Raw genomic sequence first — 18,499 nt, forward strand, 5'->3', positions numbered from 1 at the left:
TGCCACTGTGCAGGAGAATCCGTATAGGTGTTCGAGTGTTCGAACCGTAATGCGCAAGAAATGGTATGGAAACCCCGTATTTACATATCTGCCACTGTGCAGGAGAATCCGTATAGGTGTTCGAGTGTTCGAACTGTAACGCGCAAGAAATGGTATGGAAACCCCGTATTTACATATCTGCCACTGTGCAGGAGAATCCGTGTAGGTGTTCGGGTGTTCGAACCGTAATGCGCAAGAAATGGTATGTAAACCCCTTATTTACATATCTGCCACTGTGCAGGAGAATCCGTATAGGTGTTCGAGTGTTCGAACCGTAATGCGCAAGAAATGGTATGGAAACCCCGTATTTACATATCTGCCACTGTGCAGGAGAATCCGTATAGGTGTTCGAGTGTTCGAACCGTAATGCGCAAGAAATGGTATGCAAACCCCGTATTTACATATCTGCCACTGTGCAGGAGAATCCGTATAGGTGTTCGAGTGTTCGAACCGTAATGCGTGAGAAATGGCATGTAAACCCCGTATTTACATATCTGCCACTGTGCAGGAGAATCCGTATAGGTGTTCGAGTGTTCGAACCGTAATGCGCAAGAAATGGTATGCAAACCCCGTATTTACATATCTGCCACTGTGTACGAGAATCCGTATAGGTGTTCGAGTGTTCGAACCGTAATGCGCAAGAAATGGTATGGAAACCCCGTATTTACATATCTGCCACTGTGCAGGAGAATCCGTATAGGTGTTCGAGTGTTCGAAGCGTAATGCGCAAGAAATGGTATGCAAACCCCGTATTTACATATCTCCCACTGTGCAGGAGAATCCGTGTAGGTGTTCGGGTGTTCGAAGCGTAATGCGCAAGAAATGGTATGCAAACACCGTATTTACATATCTGCCACTGTGCAGGAGAATCCGTGTAGGTGTTCGGGTGTTCGAACCGTAATGCGCAAGAAATGGTATGTAAACCCCGTATTTACATATCTGCCACTGTACAGGAGAATCCGTATAGGTGTTCGGGTGTTCGAACCGTAATGCGCAAGAAATGGCATGCAAACCCCGTATTTACATATCTGCCACTGTGCAGGAGAATCCGTATACGTGTTCGAGTGTTCGAACCGTAATGCGCAAGAAATGGTATGCAAACCCCGTATTTACATATCTGCCACTGTGCAGGAGAATCCGTATAGGTGTTCGAGTGTTCGAACCGTAATGCGCAAGAAATGGTATGGAAACCCCGTATTTACATATCTGCCACTGTGCAGGAGAATCCGTATAGGTGTTCGAGTGTTCGAACCGTAATGCGCAAGAAATGGTATGGAAACCCCGTATTTACATATCTGCCACTGTGCAGGAGAATCCGTATAGGTGTTCGAGTGTTCGAACCGTAATGCGCAAGAAATGGTATGCAAACCCCGTATTTACATATCTGCCACTGTGCAGGAGAATCCGTATAGGTGTTCGAGTGTCCGAACTGTAATGCGCAAGAAATGGTATGGAAACCCCGTATTTACATATCTGCCACTGTGCAGGAGAATCCGTATAGGTGTTCGAGTGTTCGAACCGTAATGCGCAAGAAATGGTATGGAAACCCCGTATTTACATATCTGCCACTGTGCAGGAGAATCCGTATAGGTGTTCGAGTGTTCGAACCGTAATGCGCAAGAAATGGTATGCAAACCCCGTATTTACATATCTGCCACTGTGCAGGAGAATCCGTATAGGTGTTCGAGTGTTCGAACCGTAATGCGCAAGAAATGGTATGGAAACCCCGTATTTACATATCTGCCACTGTGCAGGAGAATCCGTATAGGTGTTCGAGTGTTCGAAGCGTAATGCGCAAGAAATGGTATGCAAACCCCGTATTTACATATCTGCCACTGTGCAGGAGAATCCGTGTAGGTGTTCGGGTGTTCGAACCGTAATGCGCAAGAAATGGTATGTAAACCTCGTATTTACATATCTGCCACTGTGCAGGAGAATCCGTGTAGGTGTTCGGGTGTTCGAACCGTAATGCGCAAGAAATGGTATGCAAACCCCGTATTTACATATCTGCCACTGTGCAGGAGAATCCGTATAGGTGTTCGGGTGTTCGAACCGTAATGCGCAAGAAATGGTATGTAAACCATGTATTTACATATCTGCCACTGTGCAGGAGAATCCGTATAGGTGTTCGGGTGTTCGAACCGTAATGCGCAAAAAAATGGTATGCAAACCCCATATTTACATATCTGCCACTGTGCAGGAGAATCCGTATAGGTGTTCGAGTGTTCGAACCGTAATGCGCAAGAAATGGTATGGAAACCCCGTATTTACATATCTGCCACTGTGCAGGAGAATCCGTATAGGTGTTCGAGTGTTCGAACCGTAATGCGTGAGAAATGGTATGAAAACCCCGTATTTACATATCTGCCACTGTGCAGGAGAATCCGTATAGGTGTTCGAGTGTTCGAACCGTAATGCGCAAGAAATGGTATGGAAACCCCGTATTTACATATCTGCCACTGTGTAGGAGAATCCGTATAGGTGTTCGAGTGTTCGAACCGTAATGCGCAAGAAATGGTATGGAAACCCCGTATTTACATATCTGCCACTGTGCAAGAGAATCCGTATAGGTGTTCGAGTGTTCGAAGCGTAATGCGCAAGAAATGGTATGCAAACCCCGTATTTACATATCTACCACTGTGCAGGAGAATCCGTGTAGGTGTTCGGGTGTTCGAACCGTAATGCGCAAGAAATGGAATGTAAACCCCGTATTTACATATCTGCCACTGTGCAGGAGAATCCGAATAGGTGTTCGGGTGTTCGAACCGTAATGCGCAAGAAATGGTATGCAAACCCCGTATTTACATATCTGCCACTGTGCAGGAGAATCCGTATAGGTGTTCGAGTGTTCGAACCGTAATGCGCAAGAAATGGTATGGAAACCCCGTATTTACATATCTGCCACTGTGCAGGAGAATCCGTATAGGTGTTCGAGTGTTCGAAGCGTAATGCGCAAGAAATGGTATGCAAACCCCGTATTTACATATCTGCCACTGTGCAGGAGAATCCGTGTAGGTGTTCGGGTGTTCGAACCGTAATGCGCAAGAAATGGTATGTAAACCCCTTATTTACATATCTGCCACTGTGCAGGAGAATCCGTGTAGGTGTTCGGGTGTTCGAACCGTAATGCGCAAGAAATGGTATGCAAACCCCGTATTTACATATCTGCCACTGTGCAGGAGAATCCGTATAGGTGTTCGGGTGTTCGAACCGTAATGCGCAAGAAATGGTATGTAAACCACGTATTTACATATCTGCCACTGTGCAGGAGAATCCGTATAGGTGTTCGAGTGTTCGAACTGTAATGCGCAAGAAATGGTATGGAAACCCCGTATTTACATATCTGCCACTGTGCAGGAGAATCCGTATAGGTGTTCGAGTGTTCGAACCGTAATGCGCAAGAAATGGTATGGAAACCCCGTATTTACATATCTGCCACTGTGCAGGAGAATCCGTATAGGTGTTCGAGTGTTCGAACCGTAATGCGCAAGAAATGGTATGCAAACCCCGTATTTACATATCTGCCACTGTGCGGGAGAATCCGTATAGGTGTTCGAGTGTTCGAACCGTAATGCGCAAGAAATGGTATGGAAACCCCGTATTTACATATCTGCCACTGTGCAGGAGAATCCGTATAGGTGTTCGAGTGTTCGAAGCGCAATGCGCAAGAAATGGTATGCAAACCTCGTATTTACATATCTGCCACTGTGCAGGAGAATCCGTGTAGGTGTTCGGGTGTTCGAACCGTAATGCGCAAGAAATGGTATGTAAACCCCGTATTTACATATCTGCCACTATGCAGGAGAATCCGTGTAGGTGTTCGGGTGTTCGAACCGTAATGCGCAAGAAATGGTATGCAAACCCCGTATTTACATATCTGCCACTGTGCAGGAGAATCCGTATAGGTGTTCGGGTGTTCGAACCGTAATGCGCAAGAAATGGTATGTAAACCATGTATTTACATATCTGCCACTGTGCAGGAGAATCCGTATAGGTGTTCGAGTGTTCGAACTGTAATGCGCAAAAAAATGGTATGCAAACCCCATATTTACATATCTGCCACTGTGCAGGAGAATCCGTATAGGTGTTCGAGTGTTCGAACCGTAATGCGCAAGAAATGGTATGGAAACCCCGTATTTACATATCTGCCACTGTGCAGGAGAATCCGTATAGGTGTTCGAGTGTTCGAACCGTAATGCGTGAGAAATGGTATGCAAACCCCGTATTTACATATCTGCCACTGTGCAGGAGAATCCGTATAGGTGTTCGGGTGTTCGAACCGTAATGCGCAAGAAATGGTATGTAAACCACGTATTTACATATCTGCCACTGTGCAGGAGAATCCGTATAGGTGTTCGAGTGTTCGAACTGTAATGCGCAAGAAATGGTATGGAAACCCCGTATTTACATATCTGCCACTGTGCAGGAGAATCCGTATAGGTGTTCGAGTGTTCGAACCGTAATGCGCAAGAAATGGTATGGAAACCCCGTATTTACATATCTGCCACTGTGCAGGAGAATCCGTATAGGTGTTCGAGTGTTCGAACCGTAATGCGCAAGAAATGGTATGCAAACCCCGTATTTACATATCTGCCACTGTGCAGGAGAATCCGTATAGGTGTTCGAGTGTTCGAACCGTAATGCGCAAGAAATGGTATGGAAACCCCGTATTTACATATCTGCCACTGTGCAGGAGAATCCGTATAGGTGTTCGAGTGTTCGAAGCGTAATGCGCAAGAAATGGTATGCAAACCCCGTATTTACATATCTGCCACTGTGCAGGAGAATCCGTGTAGGTGTTCGGGTGTTCGAACCGTAATGCGCAAGAAATGGTATGTAAACCCCGTATTTACATATCTGCCACTGTGCAGGAGAATCCGTGTAGGTGTTCGGGTGTTCGAACCGTAATGCGCAAGAAATGGTATGCAAACCCCGTATTTACACATCTGCCACTGTGCAGGAGAATCCGTATAGGTGTTCGAGTGTTCGAACCATAATGCGCAAGAAATGGTATGGAAACCCCGTATTTACATATCTGCCACTGTGCAGGAGAATCCGTATAGGTGTTCGAGTGTTCGAACCGTAATGCGCAAGAAATGGTATGGAAACCCCGTATTTACATATCTGCCACTGTGCAAGAGAATCCGTATAGGTGTTCGAGTGTTCGAAGCGTAATGCGCAAGAAATGGTATGCAAACCCCGTATTTACAAATCTGCCACTGTGCAGGAGAATCCGTGTAGGTGTTCGGGTGTTCGAACTGTAATGCGCAAGAAATGGAATGTAAACCCCGTATTTACATATCTGCCACTGTGCAGGAGAATCCGAATAGGTGTTCGGGTGTTCGAACCGTAATGCGCAAGAAATGGTATGCAAACCCCGTATTTACATATCTGCCACTGTGCAGGAGAATCCGTATAGGTGTTCGAGTGTTCGAACCGTAATGCGCAAGAAATGGTATGGAAACCCCGTATTTACATATCTGCCACTGTGCAGGAGAATCCGTATAGGTGTTCGAGTGTTCGAAGCGTAATGCGCAAGAAATGGTATGCAAACCCCGTATTTACATATCTGCCACTGTGCAGGAGAATCCGTGTAGGTGTTCGGGTGTTCGAACCGTAATGCGCAAGAAATGGTATGTAAACCCCTTATTTACATATCTGCCACTGTGCAGGAGAATCCGTGTAGGTGTTCGGGTGTTCGAACCGTAATGCGCAAGAAATGGTATGCAAACCCCGTATTTACATATCTGCCACTGTGCAGGAGAATCCGTATAGGTGTTCGGGTGTTCGAACCGTAATGCGCAAGAAATGGTATGTAAACCACGTATTTACATATCTGCCACTGTGCAGGAGAATCCGTATAGGTGTTCGAGTGTTCGAACTGTAATGCGCAAGAAATGGTATGGAAACCCCGTATTTACATATCTGCCACTGTGCAGGAGAATCCGTATAGGTGTTCGAGTGTTCGAACCGTAATGCGCAAGAAATGGTATGGAAACCCCGTATTTACATATCTGCCACTGTGCAGGAGAATCCGTATAGGTGTTCGAGTGTTCGAACCGTAATGCGCAAGAAATGGTATGCAAACCCCGTATTTACATATCTGCCACTGTGCAGGAGAATCCGTATAGGTGTTCGAGTGTTCGAAGCGTAATGCGCAAGAAATGGTATGCAAACCCCGTATTTACATATCTGCCACTGTGCAGGAGAATCCGTGTAGGTGTTCGGGTGTTCGAACCGTAATGCGCAAGAAATGGTATGTAAACCCCTTATTTACATATCTGCCACTGTGCAGGAGAATCCGTGTAGGTGTTCGGGTGTTCGAACCGTAATGCGCAAGAAATGGTATGCAAACCCCGTATTTACATATCTGCCACTGTGCAGGAGAATCCGTATAGGTGTTCGGGTGTTCGAACCGTAATGCGCAAGAAATGGTATGTAAACCACGTATTTACATATCTGCCACTGTGCAGGAGAATCCGTATAGGTGTTCGAGTGTTCGAACTGTAATGCGCAAGAAATGGTATGGAAACCCCGTATTTACATATCTGCCACTGTGCAGGAGAATCCGTATAGGTGTTCGAGTGTTCGAACCGTAATGCGCAAGAAATGGTATGGAAACCCCGTATTTACATATCTGCCACTGTGCAGGAGAATCCGTATAGGTGTTCGAGTGTTCGAACCGTAATGCGCAAGAAATGGTATGCAAACCCCGTATTTACATATCTGCCACTGTGCAGGAGAATCCGTATAGGTGTTCGAGTGTTCGAACCGTAATGCGCAAGAAATGGTATGGAAACCCCGTATTTACATATCTGCCACTGTGCAGGAGAATCCGTATAGGTGTTCGAGTGTTCGAAGCGTAATGCGCAAGAAATGGTATGCAAACCCCGTATTTACATATCTGCCACTGTGCAGGAGAATCCGTGTAGGTGTTCGGGTGTTCGAACCGTAATGCGCAAGAAATGGTATGTAAACCCCGTATTTACATATCTGCCACTGTGCAGGAGAATCCGTGTAGGTGTTCGGGTGTTCGAACCGTAATGCGCAAGAAATGGTATGCAAACCCCGTATTTACACATCTGCCACTGTGCAGGAGAATCCGTATAGGTGTTCGAGTGTTCGAACCATAATGCGCAAGAAATGGTATGGAAACCCCGTATTTACATATCTGCCACTGTACAGGAGAATCCGTATAGGTGTTCGAGTGTTCGAACCGTAATGCGCAAGAAATGGTATGGAAACCCCGTATTTACATATCTGCCACTGTGCAAGAGAATCCGTATAGGTGTTCGAGTGTTCGAAGCGTAATGCGCAAGAAATGGTATGCAAACCCCGTATTTACAAATCTGCCACTGTGCAGGAGAATCCGTGTAGGTGTTCGGGTGTTCGAACTGTAATGCGCAAGAAATGGAATGTAAACCCCGTATTTACATATCTGCCACTGTGCAGGAGAATCCGAATAGGTGTTCGGGTGTTCGAACCGTAATGCGCAAGAAATGGTATGCAAACCCCGTATTTACATATCTGCCACTGTGCAGGAGAATCCGTATAGGTGTTCGAGTGTTCGAACCGTAATGCGCAAGAAATGGTATGGAAACCCCGTATTTACATATCTGCCACTGTGCAGGAGAATCCGTATAGGTGTTCGAGTGTTCGAAGCGTAATGCGCAAGAAATGGTATGCAAACCCCGTATTTACATATCTGCCACTGTGCAGGAGAATCCGTGTAGGTGTTCGGGTGTTCGAACCGTAATGCGCAAGAAATGGTATGTAAACCCCTTATTTACATATCTGCCACTGTGCAGGAGAATCCGTGTAGGTGTTCGGGTGTTCGAACCGTAATGCGCAAGAAATGGTATGCAAACCCCGTATTTACATATCTGCCACTGTGCAGGAGAATCCGTATAGGTGTTCGGGTGTTCGAACCGTAATGCGCAAGAAATGGTATGTAAACCACGTATTTACATATCTGCCACTGTGCAGGAGAATCCGTATAGGTGTTCGAGTGTTCGAACTGTAATGCGCAAGAAATGGTATGGAAACCCCGTATTTACATATCTGCCACTGTGCAGGAGAATCCGTGTAGGTGTTCGGGTGTTCGAACCGTAATGCGCAAGAAATGGTATGTAAACCCCTTATTTACATACCTGCCACTGTGCAGGAGAATCCGTGTAGGTGTTCGGGTGTTCGAACCGTAATGCGCAAGAAATGGTATGCAAACCCCGTATTTACATATCTGCCACTGTGCAGGAGAATCCGTATAGGTGTTCGGGTGTTCGAACCGTAATGCGCAAGAAATGGTATGTAAACCACGTATTTACATATCTGCCACTGTGCAGGAGAATCCGTATAGGTGTTCGAGTGTTCGAACTGTAATGCGCAAGAAATGGTATGGAAACCCCGTATTTACATATCTGCCACTGTGCAGGAGAATCCGTATAGGTGTTCGAGTGTTCGAACCGTAATGCGCAAGAAATGGTATGCAAACCCCGTATTTACATATCTGCCACTGTGCAGGAGAATCCGTGTAGGTGTTCGGGTGTTCGAACCGTAATGCGCAAGAAATGGTATGTAAACCCCTTATTTACATATCTGCCACTGTGCAGGAGAATCCGTGTAGGTGTTCGGGTGTTCGAACCGTAATGCGCAAGAAATGGTATGCAAACCCCGTATTTACATATCTGCCACTGTGCAGGAGAATCCGTATAGGTGTTCGGGTGTTCGAACCGTAATGCGCAAGAAATGGTATGTAAACCACGTATTTACATATCTGCCACTGTGCAGGAGAATCCGTATAGGTGTTCGAGTGTTCGAACTGTAATGCGCAAGAAATGGTATGGAAACCCCGTATTTACATATCTGCCACTGTGCAGGAGAATCCGTATAGGTGTTCGAGTGTTCGAACCGTAATGCGCAAGAAATGGTATGGAAACCCCGTATTTACATATCTGCCACTGTGCAGGAGAATCCGTATAGGTGTTCGAGTGTTCGAACCGTAATGCGCAAGAAATGGTATGCAAACCCCGTATTTACATATCTGCCACTGTGCAGGAGAATCCGTATAGGTGTTCGAGTGTTCGAAGCGTAATGCGCAAGAAATGGTATGCAAACCCCGTATTTACATATCTGCCACTGTGCAGGAGAATCCGTGTAGGTGTTCGGGTGTTCGAACCGTAATGCGCAAGAAATGGTATGTAAACCCCTTATTTACATATCTGCCACTGTGCAGGAGAATCCGTGTAGGTGTTCGGGTGTTCGAACCGTAATGCGCAAGAAATGGTATGCAAACCCCGTATTTACATATCTGCCACTGTGCAGGAGAATCCGTATAGGTGTTCGGGTGTTCGAACCGTAATGCGCAAGAAATGGTATGTAAACCACGTATTTACATATCTGCCACTGTGCAGGAGAATCCGTATAGGTGTTCGAGTGTTCGAACTGTAATGCGCAAGAAATGGTATGGAAACCCCGTATTTACATATCTGCCACTGTGCAGGAGAATCCGTATAGGTGTTCGAGTGTTCGAACCGTAATGCGCAAGAAATGGTATGGAAACCCCGTATTTACATATCTGCCACTGTGCAGGAGAATCCGTATAGGTGTTCGAGTGTTCGAACCGTAATGCGCAAGAAATGGTATGCAAACCCCGTATTTACATATCTGCCACTGTGCAGGAGAATCCGTATAGGTGTTCGAGTGTTCGAACCGTAATGCGCAAGAAATGGTATGGAAACCCCGTATTTACATATCTGCCACTGTGCAGGAGAATCCGTATAGGTGTTCGAGTGTTCGAAGCGTAATGCGCAAGAAATGGTATGCAAACCCCGTATTTACATATCTGCCACTGTGCAGGAGAATCCGTGTAGGTGTTCGGGTGTTCGAACCGTAATGCGCAAGAAATGGTACGTAAACCCCGTATTTACATATCTGCCACTGTGCAGGAGAATCCGTGTAGGTGTTCGGGTGTTCGAACCGTAATGCGCAAGAAATGGTATGCAAACCCCGTATTTACACATCTGCCACTGTGCAGGAGAATCCGTATAGGTGTTCGAGTGTTCGAACCATAATGCGCAAGAAATGGTATGGAAACCCCGTATTTACATATCTGCCACTGTGCAGGAGAATCCGTATAGGTGTTCGAGTGTTCGAACCGTAATGCGCAAGAAATGGTATGGAAACCCCGTATTTACATATCTGCCACTGTGCAAGAGAATCCGTATAGGTGTTCGAGTGTTCGAAGCGTAATGCGCAAGAAATGGTATGCAAACCCCGTATTTACAAATCTGCCACTGTGCAGGAGAATCCGTGTAGGTGTTCGGGTGTTCGAACTGTAATGCGCAAGAAATGGAATGTAAACCCCGTATTTACATATCTGCCACTGTGCAGGAGAATCCGAATAGGTGTTCGGGTGTTCGAACCGTAATGCGCAAGAAATGGTATGCAAACCCCGTATTTACATATCTGCCACTGTGCAGGAGAATCCGTATAGGTGTTCGAGTGTTCGAACCGTAATGCGCAAGAAATGGTATGGAAACCCCGTATTTACATATCTGCCACTGTGCAGGAGAATCCGTATAGGTGTTCGAGTGTTCGAAGCGTAATGCGCAAGAAATGGTATGCAAACCCCGTATTTACATATCTGCCACTGTGCAGGAGAATCCGTGTAGGTGTTCGGGTGTTCGAACCGTAATGCGCAAGAAATGGTATGTAAACCCCTTATTTACATATCTGCCACTGTGCAGGAGAATCCGTGTAGGTGTTCGGGTGTTCGAACCGTAATGCGCAAGAAATGGTATGCAAACCCCGTATTTACATATCTGCCACTGTGCAGGAGAATCCGTATAGGTGTTCGGGTGTTCGAACCGTAATGCGCAAGAAATGGTATGTAAACCACGTATTTACATATCTGCCACTGTGCAGGAGAATCCGTATAGGTGTTCGAGTGTTCGAACTGTAATGCGCAAGAAATGGTATGGAAACCCCGTATTTACATATCTGCCACTGTGCAGGAGAATCCGTATAGGTGTTCGGGTGTTCGAACCGTAATGCGCAAGAAATGGTATGGAAACCCCGTATTTACATATCTGCCACTGTGCAGGAGAATCCGTATAGGTGTTCGAGTGTTCGAACCGTAATGCGCAAGAAATGGTATGCAAACCCCGTATTTACATATCTGCCACTGTGCAGGAGAATCCGTATAGGTGTTCGAGTGTTCGAACCGTAATGCGCAAGAAATGGTATGGAAACCCCGTATTTACATATCTGCCACTGTGCAGGAGAATCCGTATAGGTGTTCGAGTGTTCGAAGCGTAATGCGCAAGAAATGGTATGCAAACCCCGTATTTACATATCTGCCACTGTGCAGTAGAATCCGTGTAGGTGTTCGGGTGTTCGAACCGTAATGCGCAAGAAATGGTATGCAAATCCCGTATTTACGCATCTGCCACTGTGCAGGAGAATCCGTATAGGTGTTCGGGTGTTCGAACCGTAATGCGCAAGAAATGGTATGTAAACCCCTTATTTACATATCTGCCACTATGCAGGAGAATCCGTATTGGTGTTCGGGTGTTCGAACCGTAATGCGCAAGAATTGGTATGTAAACCACGTATTTACATATCTGCCACTGTGCAGGAGAATCCGTATAGGTGTTCGAGTGTTCGAACCGTAATGCGCAAGAAATGGTATGGAAACCCCGTATTTACATATCTGCCACTGTGCAAGAGAATCCGTATAGGTGTTCGAGTGTTCGAACCGTAATGCGCAAGAAATGGTATGGAAACCCCGTATTTACATATCTGCCACTGTGCAAGAGAATCCGTATAGGTGTTCGAGTGTTCGAAGCGTAATGCGCAAGAAATGGTATGCAAACCCAGTATTTACATATCTGCCACTGTGCAGGAGAATCCGTGTAGGTGTTCGGGTGTTCGAACCGTCATGCGCAAGAAATGGTATGTAAACCCCGTATTTACATATCTGCCACTGTGCAGGAGAATCCGAGTAGGTGTTCGGGTGTTCGAACCGTAATGCACAAGAAATGGTATGCAAATCCCGTATTTACATATCTGCCACTGTGCAGGAGAATCCGTATAGGTGTTCGAGTGTTCAAAGCGTAATGCGCAAGAAATGGTATGCAAACCCCGTATTTACATATCTGCCACTGTGCAGGAGAATCCGTGTAGGTGTTCGAGTGTTCGAACCGTAATGCGCAAGAAATGGTATGGAAACCCCGTATTTACATATCTGCCACTGTGCAGGAGAATCCGTATAGGTGTTCGAGTGTTCGAACCGTAATGCGCAAGAAATGGTATGGAAACCCCGTATTTACATATCTGCCACTGTGCAGGAGAATCCGTATAGGTGTTCGAGTGTTCGAAGCGTAATGCGCAAGAAATGGTATGCAAACCCCGTATTTACATATCTGCCACTGTGCAGGAGAATCCGTGTAGGTGTTCGGGTGTTCGAACCGTAATGCGCAAGAAATGGTATGTAAACCCCTTATTTACATATCTGCCACTGTGCAGGAGAATCCGTGTAGGTGTTCGGGTGTTCGAACCGTAATGCGCAAGAAATGGTATGCAAACCCCGTATTTACATATCTGCCACTGTGCAGGAGAATCCGTATTGGTGTTCGGGTGTTCGAACCGTAATGCGCAAGAATTGGTATGTAAACCACGTATTTACATATCTGCCACTGTGCAGGAGAATCCGTATAGGTGTTCGAGTGTTCGAACCGTAATGCGCAAGAAATGGTATGGAAACCCCGTATTTACATATCTGCCACTGTGCAGGAGAATCCGTATAGGTGTTCGAGTTTTCGAACCGTAATGCGCAAGAAATGGTATGGAAACCCCGTATTTACATATCTGCCACTGTGCAGGAGAATCCGTGTAGGTGTTCGGGTGTTCGAACCGTAATGCGCAAGAAATGGTATGTAAACCCCGTATTTACATATCTGCCACTGTGCAGGAGAATCCGAGTAGGTGTTCGGGTGTTCGAACCGTAATGCGCAAGAAATGGTATGCAAACCCCGTATTTACATATCTGCCACTGTGCAGGAGAATCCGTATAGGTGTTCGAGTGTTCGAACCGTAATGCGGAAGAAATGGTATGGAAACCCCGTATTTACATATCTGCCACTGTGCAGGAGAATCCGTATAGGTGTTCGAGTGTTCGAACCGTAATGCGCAAGAAATGGTATGCAAACCCCGTACTTACATATCTGCCACTGTGCAGGAGAATCCGTATAGGTGTTCGAGTGTTCGAACCGTAATGCGTGAGAAATGGTATGGAAACCCCGTATTTACATATCTGCCACTGTGCAGGAGAATCCGTATAGGTGTTCGAGTGTTCGAACCGTAATGCGCAAGAAATGGTATGGAAAGCCCGTATTTATATATCTGCCACTGTGCAGGAGAATCCGTATAGGTGTTCGAGTGTTCGAACCGTAATGCGCAAGAAATGGTATGCAAACCCAGTATTTACATATCTGCCACTGTGCAGGAGAATCCGTGTAGGTGTTCGGGTGTTCGAACCGTAATGCGCAAGAAATGGTATGTAAACCCCGTATTTACATATCTGCCACTGTGCAGGAGAATCCGAGTAGGTGTTCGGGTGTTCGAACCGTAATGCGCAAGAAATGGTATGCAAACCCCGTATTTACATATCTGCCACTGTGCAGGAGAATCCGTATAGGTGTTCGAGTGTTCGAACCGTAATGCGGAAGAAATGGTATGGAAACCCCGTATTTACATATCTGCCACTGTGCAGGAGAATCCGTATAGGTGTTCGAGTGTTCGAACCGTAATGCGCAAGAAATGGTATGCAAACCCCGTACTTACATATCTGCCACTGTGCAGGAGAATCCGTATAGGTGTTCGAGTGTTCGAACCGTAATGCGTGAGAAATGGTATGGAAACCCCGTATTTACATATCTGCCACTGTGCAGGAGAATCCGTATAGGTGTTCGAGTGTTCGAACCGTAATGCGCAAGAAATGGTATGGAAAGCCCGTATTTATATATCTGCCACTGTGCAGGAGAATCCGTATAGGTGTTCGAGTGTTCGAACCGTAATGCGGAAGAAATGGTATGCAAACCCCGTATGTACATATCTGCCACTGTGCAGGAGAATCCGTATAGGTGTTCGAGTGTTCGAACCGTAATGCGCAAGAAATGGTATGGAAACCCCGTATTTACATATCTGCCACTGTGCAGGAGAATCCGTATAGGTGTTCGAGTGTTCGAAGCGTAATGCGCAAGAAATGGTATGCAAACCCCGTATTTACATATCTGCCACTGTGCAGGAGAATCCGTGTAGGTGTTCGGGTGTTCGAACCGTAATGCGCAAGAAATGGTATGTAAACCCCTTATTTACATATCTGCCACTGTGCAGGAGAATCCGTGTAGGTGTTCGGGTGTTCGAACCGTAATGCGCAAGAAATGGTATGCAAACCCCGTATTTACATATCTGCCACTGTGCAGGAGAATCCGTATAGGTGTTCGGGTGTTCGAACCGTAATGCGCAAGAAATGGTATGTAAACCACGTATTTACATATCTGCCACTGTGCAGGAGAATCCGTATAGGTGTTCGAGTGTTCGAACTGTAATGCGCAAGAAATGGTATGGAAACCCCGTATTTACATATCTGCCACTGTGCAGGAGAATCCGTATAGGTGTTCGAGTGTTCGAACCGTAATGCGCAAGAAATGGTATGGAAACCCCGTATTTACATATCTGCCACTGTGCAGGAGAATCCGTATAGGTGTTCGAGTGTTCGAACCGTAATGCGCAAGAAATGGTATGCAAACCCCGTATTTACATATCTGCCACTGTGCAGGAGAATCCGTATAGGTGTTCGAGTCTTCGAACCGTAATGCGTGAGAAATGGCATGTAAACCCTGTATTTACATATCTGCCACTGTGCAGGAGAATCCGTATAGGTGTTCGAGTGTTCGAACCGTAATGCGCAAGAAATGGTATGCAAACCCCGTATTTACATATCTGCCACTGTGCAGGAGAATCCGTATAGGTGTTCGAGTGTTCGAACCGTAATGCGCAAGAAATGGTATGGAAACCCTGTATTTACGTATCTGCCACTGTACAGGAGAATCCGTATAGGTGTTCGAGTGTTCAAAGCGTAATGCGCAAGAAATGGTATGCAAACCCCGTATTTACATATCTGCCACTGTGCAGGAGAATCCGTATAGGTGTTCGAGTGTTCGAACCGTAATGCGCAAGAAATGGTATGGAAACCCCGTATTTATATATCTGCCACTGTGCAGGAGAATCCTTATAGGTGTTCGAGTGTTCGAACCGTAATGCGGAAGAAATGGTATGGAAACCCCGTATTTACATATCTGCCACTGTGCAGGAGAATCCGTATAGGTGTTCGAGTGTTCGAACCGTAATGCGCAAGAAATGGTATGGAAACCCCGTATTTACATATCTGCCACTGTGCAGGAGAATCCGTATAGGTGTTCGAGTGTTCGAAGCGTAATGCGCAAGAAATGGTACGCAAACCCCGTATTTACATATCTGCCACTGTGCAGGAGAATCCGTGTAGGTGTTCGGGTGTTCGAACCGTAATGCGCAAGAAATGGTATGTAAACCCCTTATTTACATATCTGCCACTGTGCAGGAGAATCCGTGTAGGTGTTCGGGTGTTCGAACCGTAATGCGCAAGAAATGGTATGCAAACCCCGTATTTACATATCTGCCACTGTGCAGGAGAATCCGTATTGGTGTTCGGGTGTTCGAACCGTAATGCGCAAGAATTGGTATGTAAACCACGTATTTACATATCTGCCACTGTGCAGGAGAATCCGTATAGGTGTTCGAGTGTTCGAACTGTAATGCGCAAGAAATGGTATGGAAACCCCGTATTTACATATCTGCCACTGTGCAGGAGAATCCGTATAGGTGTTCGAGTGTTCGAACCGTAATGCGCAAGAAATGGTATGGAAACCCCGTATTTATATATCTGCCACTGTGCAGGAGAATCCGTATAGGTGTTCGAGTGTTCGAACCGTAATGCGGAAGAAATGGTATGGAAACGCCGTATTTACATATCTGCCACTGTGCAGGAGAATCCGTATAGGTGTTCGAGTGTTCGAACCGTAATGCGCAAGAAATGGTATGCAAACCCCGTATTTACATATCTGCCACTGTGCAGGAGAATCCGTATAGGTGTTCGAGTGTTCGAACCGTAATGCGGAAGAAATGGTATGGAAACCTCGTATTTACATATCTGCCACTGTGCAGGAGAATCCGTATAGGTGTTCGAGTGTTCGAACCGTAATGCGCAAGAAATGGTATGGAAACCCCGTATTTACATATCTGCCACTGTGCAGGAGAATCCGTATAGGTGTTCGAGTGTTCGAAGCGTAATGCGCAAGAAATGGTATGCAAACCCCGTATTTACATATCTGCCACTGTGCAGGAGAATCCGTGTAGGTGTTCGGGTGTTCGAACCGTAATGCGCAAGAAATGGTATGTAAACCCCTTATTTACATATCTGCCACTATGCAGGAGAATCCGTGTAGGTGTTCGGGTGTTCGAACCGTAATGCGCAAGAAATGGTATGCAAACCCCGTATTTACATATCTGCCACTGTGCAGGAGAATCCGTATAGGTGTTCGGGTGTTCGAACCGTAATGCGCAAGAAATGGTATGTAAACCACGTATTTACATATCTGCCACTGTGCAGGAGAATCCGTATAGGTGTTCGAGTGTTCGAACTGTAATGCGCAAGAAATGGTATGGAAACCCCGTATTTACATATCTGCCACTGTGCAGGAGAATCCGTATAGGTGTTCGAGTGTTCGAACCGTAATGCGCAAGAAATGGTATGGAAACCCCGTATTTACATATCTGCCACTGTGCAGGAGAATCCGTATAGGTGTTCGAGTGTTCGAACCGTAATGCGCAAGAAATGGTATGCAAACCCCGTATTTACATATCTGCCACTGTGCAGGAGAATCCGTATAGGTGTTCGAGTGTTCGAACCGTAATGCGTGAGAAATGGCATGTAAACCCCGTATTTACATATCTGCCACTGTGCAGGAGAATCCGTATAGGTGTTCGAGTGTTCGAACCGTAATGCGCAAGAAATGGTATGCAAACCCCGTATTTACATATCTGCCACTGTGCAAGAGAATCCGTATAGGTGTTCGAGTGTTCGAACCGTAATGCGCAAGAAATGGTATGGAAACCCCGTATTTACGTATCTGCCACTGTACAGGAGAATCCGTATAGGTGTTCGAGTGTTCAAAGCGTAATGCGCAAGAAATGGTATGCAAACCCCGTATTTACATATCTGCCACTGTGCAGGAGAATCCGTGTAGGTGTTCGGGTGTTCGAACCGTAATGCGCAAGAAATGGTATGTAAACCCCGTATTTACATATCTGCCACTGTGCAGGAGAATCCGTGTAGGTGTTCGGGTGTTCGAAACGTAATGCGCCAGAAATGGTATGCAAACCCCGTATTTACATATCTGCCACTGTGCAGGAGAATCCGTATAGGTGTTCGAGTGTTCGAACCATAATGCGCAAGAAATGGTATGGAAACCCCGTATTTACATATCTGCCACTGTGCAGGAGAATCCGTATAGGTGTTCGAGTGTTCGAACCGTAATGCGCAAGAAATGGTATGGAAACCCCGTATTTACATATCTGCCACTGTGCAAGAGAATCCGTATAGGTGTTCGAGTGTTCGAAGCGTAATGCGCAAGAAATGGTATGCAAACCCCGTATTTACATATCTGCCACTGTGCAGGAGAATCCGTGTAGGTGTTCGGGTGTTCGAACCGTAATGCGCAAGAAATGGTATGTAAACCCCGTATTTACATATCTGCCACTGTGCAGGAGAATCCGAATAGGTGTTCGGGTGTTCGAACCGTAATGCGCAAGAAATGGTATGCAAACCCCGTATTTACATATCTGCCACTGTGCAGGAGAATCCGTATAGGTGTTCGAGTGTTCGAACCGTAATGCGGAAGAAATGGTATGGAAACCCCGTATTTACATATCTGCCACTGTGCAGGAGAATCCGTATAGGTGTTCGAGTGTTCGAACCGTAATGCGCAAGAAATGGTATGCAAACCCCGTATTTACATATCTGCCACTGTGCAGGAGAATCCGTATAGGTGTTCGAGTGTTCGAACCGTAATGCGTGAGAAATGGTATGGAAACCCCGTATTTACATATCTGCCACTGTGCAGGAGAATCCGTATAGGTGTTCGAGTGTTCGAACCGTAATGCGCAAGAAATGGTGTGGAAACCCCGTATTTATATATCTGCCACTGTGCAGGAGAATCCGTATAGGTGTTCGAGTGTTCGAACCGTAATGCAGAAGAAATGGTATGGAAACCCCGTATTTACATATCTGCCACTGTGCAGGAGAATCCGTATTGGTGTTCGGGTGTTCGAACCGTAATGCGCAAGAATTGGTATGTAAACC

This window comes from Camellia sinensis, unplaced genomic scaffold (assembly GCF_055761805.1).
Source record: "Camellia sinensis isolate YWXY unplaced genomic scaffold, ASM5576180v1 Unanchor13, whole genome shotgun sequence".
NCBI lineage: Eukaryota > Viridiplantae > Streptophyta > Magnoliopsida > Ericales > Theaceae > Camellia > Camellia sinensis.